General features: G+C 36.9%; 1 non-coding gene across 1 annotated transcript; it reads right to left on the reverse strand.

Annotated features, from left to right (window-relative positions):
• Positions 1-5,419: 5,419 nt before the first annotated feature.
• On the reverse strand, positions 5,420-5,526 carry LOC131178870 (small nucleolar RNA R71). The gene has a single exon (XR_009147878.1). It is a non-coding gene; the product is annotated as a small nucleolar RNA R71 (small nucleolar RNA).
• Positions 5,527-8,573: the final 3,047 nt, after the last annotated feature.

An 8,573-nucleotide genomic window follows, 5' to 3' on the forward strand; every position in this document is an offset into this window, starting at 1 on the left:
CGTTTTTACTGGAAATGGCTGACGTGGCATTTTCGTTACTCTAATTTTATACCTCACTTTCTCTGGAATCTTCTACTTTTTTACCCATTCTAGGGCAGATCTCTGACCCATATAAAACCTCCTTTATCTATTTCTTTCCAAAAGGAGGAAGAGAGGCAATTTTTGGCAAGAAAGAAGGAGAGAAAGAGAGGAGCACGTGAAGGCAGTTTGGCAGCAGCAGTAGGGGCCATTTTTTGCACTCTCCAGCAGCAGATTTATCAGCATTCTTTTGGGTTTTTCTACTCCTTAGCTTAGATTCTCATTATTTCTTCATTTATACACTTGGGTTTTGTTTTGAAACTATGATTTGTGAGTAGTTATTTGAGATTCTAGATATGGGTTTGTAAATATTGCTTTGTACTGTAGTTTTGAATTGATTTAGTCATTTAAATGAGGTTTGTTAAATTTTGATTTATTGCTTGTGAGCTTGTTGCCTTGCTTGATGAATGGGCCCTCATTAAGTTAAGCTTTAATCCTTAATAGATGGACTAAAAAGTAAATATTTGGGATAGATAATCTTGCAATAAACTTAGTTTTCTTGGTATTAGAGATAAGCTAAGAGGATTAAGGGGACTTTCCAAAATCAATTAGAGCTTTAATTGGGTTTTTGTTAGGTTTGAAATACCGTGAAAATAAGGTTTGATTTAATGAATACCAACTTTGAAATGCTTGAAAAAGGTTTCAAAGAACTACGAATTGATTTCCCTCAAAATTGCAATTCTCATGTGTTTGGCTAAATTAGGGATAAATCACATGTAAACAATATTGAAAATCCAATCTCTAGAATCACTTTAATTTTTATTGAATTTAGATTTAATTCCTCCCAATTTCATAAATAGAAATTTCAAATTAAATTTTGGTAATCTAGTTTAATTAATTTAGTTAATTGTTTGATTTAGTTTAAATTCCTCAAATACCAATTTTAATTTTAAATTTCATTTTTAATATCTTTAAATTTTACCATTCTAATTAGCTTATTCTTTTATTTCCAATTTAAGCACAATTCCCTGTGGGAACGATATTATTTTTAAAACTATACTACTGTGACCCGTGCATTTGCGGACACACTACCAAGTTTTTGGCACAGTTGTTAGAAAATTGTTTATTTTTAAGTTGGATTTTAATTGTTTTAAGTGTCACACCTTACCCCTCTGTAAGGCATAACATGATCCCATGGAATACTTAATGAACTACCGAACTTCACCTACCGATAACTCATTAAGTACCCTACAAGGGATTTTAAAACAATTTTCTTACATTTTGGAAGTGGTGAGCATTTTGGTAGGAATTAAAAACCATTTATTCAAAGTTTAAATACTAGTAAAAATTTTTGTCCATTTTAATTTTGCTGCAAATTTTATAAAAATTTTGACAGAGTTCCGTTTGTAATTGGAGAAAACAGTTCTTCAAATACCTGAAAAAAAAAACACTTCCAATAATTTTCTCAACTCCCAACCTCCAATGAATCTCAAATCAACTCAATTCAATTCACTTCAAAATGCTCACCACTTCCAACATGTAAGAAAATTGTTTTAAAATCCCTTGTAGGGTACTTAATGAGTTATCGGTAGGTGAAGTTCGGTAGTTCATTAAGTATTCTACGGGATCATGTTATGTCTTACAGAGGGATAGGGTGTGACATGTTTTAGTGGTATCAGAGCTCATAATAACACAATTTAGTCAAATTATTTAAGAAACACAGTGTTGCCAAAATCATACACAACTTAAGCCATGACACAAAATTTTCGATCAATGCCGTGTTATACACCACGACAAAGCAATCTACAACCTCACTAATCGAAATCAATGAGGGAGGTGGCTAGCTAGCTAATGAGTACTCATCCGATCTCAATCTCAACTGGCAAGCCAAAGAGGGAGGAAAATAAACGATCTCAACCCCATAAATGGAGGAGGAATAATGTGATACTGTCATGCTAAGTGTAAACACAAAATTAATTCAAAAAAATTTATTTAAATAATTTATGAGAAATCTGATCAATTTCCAAAGTCATATTTGCGATTATAAAATGGCAACACAGTACATAATTAATCACAGAAGTTAAATTTTTGAGAATAAAATATTTAAACAAGAATTATTGTGCACAGACCTGACGTGAGTCGCCTCTAGGCCTTGACTTAGTCTCTCAGAGCTTCCAAGCCTTTTTCAGCTGAAACACACAGTTTCACAGTGTTTCAGTACCATAACTTAGCATAATTCCAAAATAAGTTTAACTTCACTTTTGCCTAGCTTTAATGTGCTAAATTCGACGTTCTCGAAATTTTTGTGTTTCGAGTTACTATTCACTACACTATTCCGGTCAAATTGTTGACTTTTTAAGGCTTGATAGGTATGGGAACTCCAATTTCACCCACATACCACATTTTGGTCATTAAATTTGTTGGTTTTGGTCATTTTCTCAAAGCTTAAGTCCTTTAGGTAAAATTGTCAAATTTTCAGTTTTGGTGTCACTAGTTGCACTGTTCCATTGGTCATTCTACTGTTAGAATTTGGCAAACCTTTCTTCATAGAAAATGTTCCCTATTGTCTTAAGTTTATTCTCCTTTTTGAATCACTCCAATTGGAGTTTTGTAGCTCAAGTTATGGCTATTTGAACCATGGCTGCCGGATTGGAAATAACCCAGATTTTCTGGGCAATTTTGGTGCTGGCAGTTTTGGGTCACCAACTTGGGGTGGCCAAATGACTTGGTTTCTGGCAGAATTTGGGTTTGTGTTCTTCATGAAAGTTTTAGGTCTATATCTCATCTAACCACTGGTAAAATTTCAGGTCATTTGGACCTGTCTAGCTCGAGTTATGACCACACTGTTCATTTGGTTAGTTTGTACAGGGCAGCCTGCACTTATCCAACTTTGGTCAATTTGTTCACTAGGTTTTGGTCAGTTTTTGGGCATGGTTTCTAAATGAAAATTGTGTCATTTTATGTCTATTTTCATCCCCAATTGGTCCCATATCAATTGGACTTGTAAAATTTCATTTTTGGTCCTTCAAAGTTGACTTGGTCATGCTGCCAGCAGCATGACCACACTCCCTCCGAATTTAGCTTTAATTCCAATCATTCCAACACAACTCATTTGGTCATAAATGACCATTTTTCACTTCACAATAGGTCAAAGACACCATTTACTCATTTCTTACATTTGTGGTTCATAAACCCTAAGTCCCAAAACCCTAACTTACTAAATTGTTGTATTTAACTACATTTAATGCTTTTAACTATAATCACTAAGTTAATTGGGGTTTATATACTCATTCAAATCCATCAAACTATGCAAATCATACCCCCCTTCAAGCTGGCCGAAATTTCAGTTTGGTCCTCCCCACATATTTTTTTTATTAGTTCTTTAATTTAATTTTCGATTCTAAAATTTTCTTTTCTTCGATTTTATTTGACAGTTAGGTCAGGAGTCAGCTCTCGGGGTCAATTGACCAAATTGCCCATCGCCGGTTCAACCCGGTTTGCAATTAATTCAATATTTCTTCTGGCTCCCTGACCTAATTATTTGACTGACTTAACAGTTCTTTTTCGTGATTTTCTCTTTTCCAGTGTGTTCGTAATGGTCCTAAGGACCGCAACGTCACATTTTACGGTTCAAAATTTGAGTTTAAATTGACTTCGTAGTCATTCCCGAGAAGGTCACCCATCGCTGTGACTCTCGGCTCGTTTAACCTCTTATGTTCTATTTTTCTTATTTATACTTAACTAATTGGACATTACTAATTATTTGTGTTTATGGCTTCTCTAGTTGTCTTAAGTGTGGTTCTAATCCCCTTAATTGTCTGGACCGACACCGGTCACCGAAATAGTGAAATCTACCAGGCTATGCAAACGGGGGTGTTACAATTCTCCCCCACCTTAAAATAAATTTCGTCTCGAAATTTTACCTGGTACTAATCTCTGAATAGCTGTGGGTGTTGTCTCCTCATGTCCTCTTCTCGTTCCCAAGTAGCCTCCTGGCCTGAATGATGGTTCCATATCACTTTTACCGATGGTATCTGCTTGTTTTGTAGCTGCTTCACCTCATAAGCCAGAATCTCTATGGGTTCTTCTTGTCCCTTAGACAAATCCCACATTGGCAAAGCACGGAGATGGCCTTGGGTTCAAAAAGTAATGATATATAAAATGAGAGAACTAATCACTAGAGGCGCCTTTTGGTGGAATGGCCTGGAGAGTTGGAAGAACTCCAGGGTTAAGCGTGCTCGCTTGAGAGAAATCCTAGGATGGGTGACCTCCTGGGAAGTTCTCCATTCCACCTATGGGACAAAACCGTGAGGCTTATGGCCAAAGCGGACAATTTCTCTAGTGGTTGGTTCTCGATCGTTACAATTGGTATCAGAGCCACTCGTGTGTCCTCTTGGGCAATAGTAGGGCAAACCTCAGCGAGGACGCTGAGTCCCGAAAGGGGGGAAGAAAGGTCCCTTAGGGAAATACCACATTGGCAAAGCACGGAGATGGTCTTGGGTTCAAAAAGTAATGATATATAAAATGAGAGAACTAATCACTAGAGGCGCCTTTTGGTGGAATGGCCTGGAGAGTTGGGAGAACTCCAGGGTTAAGCGTGCTCGCTTGAGAGAAATCCTAGGATGGGTGACCTCCTGGGAAGTTCTCCATTCTACCTATGGGACAAAACCGTGAGGCTTATGGCCAAAGCGGACAATTTCTCTAATGGTTGGTTCTCGATCGTTACATTAAGCTGATTAGAATTTTTATTTTCTTTTATTTTCACCACTGTTCCTTGTGTTTTTCAGGTACTTTTCTTGTTTATGAGACGATCGAAAAGCACAAGTGATACGGAATTATTGTTCAACCCTGAAATTAAAAAATTCGAGCCAACAAAAAGGAATACAAGAGAAGAAAGGAAGCAGAAAAAGAAGAACAACAAAGATTAGAGTAAGAGGAGACAATTGAAAATATGGAGAATCAAAATAGAGCTATTGGTGGAGATAATAAAGGAAATGAGCAAAATAGACAGAATGAAGTTGTTAATCAAAATGATCCTCAGAGAAGATCCATGTTAGATTATGCTTTTCCTAGATGTGCAGATATGAGAGATAACAAACCTATTATTGGAGCTAATCAATTTGAGTTGAAGACTGGTCTCATTCAAATGGTTCAGAATTCACAATTTGGAGGTAGTCCACTTGAAAATCCTCATTCTCATTTGAAGAAATTTTTGATGATATGTGGTGCACAAAGGCAGCCTGGAGTTTCAAATGAAGTGATTCGGCTCACCTTATTTCCATTCTATCTTCGGGATTCAGCATTGGAGTGGTATGACTCACTTCCATAAGCTACTATAGCTACTTGGGAGCAGCTATCTCAAGCTTTTCTATCTCAGTTTTTCCCACCTGGGAAGACCACTCATTTGAGGAATTTGATGGTAGCTTTTAAGCCAAGGGATGATGAAACTTTATATGAATCTTGGATGAGATTTAAGGAGCTTGAAAGACAATGTCCTCATCATGAAATACCCAAATGGATGATTGTTCAGAATTTCTACACTAGAGTTACTCCAGCCATAAGATACATAATTGATTCACAAGCAGGAGGAGATTTCGTGAGAATGACAAGTGAAGAATGCTATGATCTATTAGAGAAGATTGCTCATAATACCCATTTATGGGGAAATCCTAGAGCACTTGAGCCAAAGAAGGCAGGGTTTATGAACTTGACTCAGTTAGCTACATGAATGCAAGATTTGATCAGTTGACTCAGCTTCTTAGTGATTTTTGCACAAAGGCAACAACCTCAACTCCTACAACTATGCAACAAGTTGCTTACACAGATGGAACTCAAAGTTGTGGAGTTGATTACTCTTCTTATGGTGATGATTATTCGCAAGAACAAGCTGCTTATGTAGGAGGTTATCAACAGAAACCTATGGGAAATTCTTACTCTAATGTGAACAACTCAACATGGAGACCACAAGCAACTTTTGCTCAACAAGGCCAAAGCTCAAATTATGCTCATAACCAGCAGTATATGCAGCAGAATAGGCCTCAATTTCAGCCTCAATTTCAACATCATTTTCAGCCTATAAGGCAACCACAATCTGGATAACAAGTAAGAGCACAATAATCCCTTCCACCTCATGAATTGAAGCCAACCTTGGAAAGCATGATGGAGAAATTTTTTGCTGAACAAAGCAAGATGAATAGCAAATTGGAGGAAGAAATGCAACACATGAGACAAACCATGGATCAATTACAAGTCCACAACTGCATGTTGGAGACTCAATTGGCACAACAAGCAAGCTCATCGGGAAGCAAATCCTATGGCAAACTACCTAGCCAACCACAAAACCCTCATGAACAATGTAAGGTTGTGACCTTGAGAAGTGGTAAGAAAGTTGGTCAAGAGAGTGAAAACAAGAGAGAAGAAAAAGAGAGCACAAAAGAAGAAAATTCAGTTGAGAGCAAGAAAAATGAAAAAGAAGAAGAAAGCAAAAGTGAGCAAGACGAGGGAGAGAAACCATACATCCCACCTAAGCCTTACAAGCCCACCCTTCCCTACCCTCAAAGATTCATAAAGCACAAGCTAGACAAATAATTTGACAAATTCCTTGAAGTGTTAAAGAAGTTGTATATCAATGTGCCATTCACTGAGGCACTATCCCAAAAGCCAAGTTATGCCAAGTTTTTGAAGGAAATTCTTACCAACAAGAGAAGGCTAGAAGATTATGATACCATTAACTTGGGAGAGCAATGCAGTGCTATAATTCAGAAGAAGTTACCTCCCAAACTCAAAGATCTGGGTGTGTTTTCCATTCCTTGTCATATAGGTGATAATTGTGTGGCAAATGCCTTATGTGACCTTGGAGCTAGTGTCAGCCTAATGCCACTTTCAATATATGAGAAGTTGAATATGGGAGAGTTGAAGCCCACAAACATGTATCTTTCATTGGCTGACCGTTCAATTAAGTATCCAGAAGGCATTCTAGAAAATGTGCCTATCAAGGTTGGGAAATTCTACATTCCGGTGGACTTTATCATTTTAGATATGGAAAAAGACATAAAAATTCCTATCTTATTGGGAAGACCCTTTTTGGCAACAGCTGGTGCATTAATTGATGTAAAGCATGAGAAATTGACACTTAGAGTGGGAGATGATCAAATGATATTCAACATCAATCCTGCCATGAAAAGGAAACATAAAGAAGTTGAGTCTTGTTTGTGGGTAGACATTATTGATGAGATTGTTCAAGAGCATTTCAGAAAAAGCTATCCACAAGACCCTCTTGAAAATTGCTTAGTCCATGTTGGGAGCATTGATGATGATAATCATAACATAGCTACTTTTGCACAACACTTGGAGAGCTCTCCACCACATCCTGAAGCCACAATTTTTCAGCTTGAAGAAGTGCAAACTTTGGAGATTAAACCACCATCATTAAAGGTAGAGGATGCCCCAAAGGTAGATCTTAAACCTCTTCCTTCCAACCTCAGGTATGCTTTTCTTGGACCAAATGGAACATATCCTATTATAATTAATGCATCTTTGACTAATATTGAGAATGAAAAATTGTTGAGAGTTTTGAGAGAATATAGAAGAGTTTTGGGTTATGCAATTGATGATATAAAGGGAATAAGTCCAACAGTTTGTATGCATAGGATTTTTCTAGAGCCAAATAGTAAACATTCTATTGAACACCAAAGAAGATTGAATCCTACAATGAAGGATGTTGTGAAAAAGGAAATCCTAAAATTACTAGCTGCTAGAATTATTTACCCCATTTCTGACAGTGAGTGGGTTAGTCCTGTGCATGTTGTACCAAAAAAAGGTGGGGTGACAGTTGTTAAAAATGAGAATAATGAATTGATACCCACTAGAACTGTTACAGGTTGGAGAATGTGCGTAGACTATAGGAAGTTGAATAATGCTACAAGAAAAGACCATTTTCCCCTTCCTTTTATGGATCAAATGTTAGAGAGATTAGCCAAGCATTCTTTCTTTTGTTACTTTGATGGATATTTTGGTTTCTTTCAAATTCCAATCCATCCTGATGACCAAGAAAAAATTACCTTTACCTGTCCCTATGGCACCTTTGCCTATTGAAGGATGTCATTCGGATTGTGTAATGCACCTGGCACATTTCAAAGGTGCATGATGGCCATTTTTTCTGATTTTATTAAAGAAATTATGGAGGTCTTCATGGATGACTTTTCAGTATATGGCACTAATTTTGATTCATACTTGACTAATTTGTCTAAAATCTTGCAGAGGTGTGCTGATAATGATCTGGTGTTGAATTGGGAGAAATGTCACTTTATGGTCCAAGAGGGGATCGTTTTAGGGCATTTGATCTCAAACAGGGGAATAGAAGTAGATAGAGCCAAAATAGAAATTATTAAAAAAATGCCCCCTCCAACCACTGTCAAAGGAGTGCGGAGTTTTCTTGGACATGCCGGGTTTTATCGGAGATTTATTCAGGATTTTTCTAAACTTGCTAAACCCTTAACAAATCTTTTGAATCATGATGTTAAATTTGATTTTAATCAAGATTGTATGATTGCTTT

The sequence above is a fragment of the Hevea brasiliensis genome, chromosome 3 (assembly GCF_030052815.1).
Source record: "Hevea brasiliensis isolate MT/VB/25A 57/8 chromosome 3, ASM3005281v1, whole genome shotgun sequence".
In the NCBI taxonomy this organism is placed as follows: domain Eukaryota; kingdom Viridiplantae; phylum Streptophyta; class Magnoliopsida; order Malpighiales; family Euphorbiaceae; genus Hevea; species Hevea brasiliensis.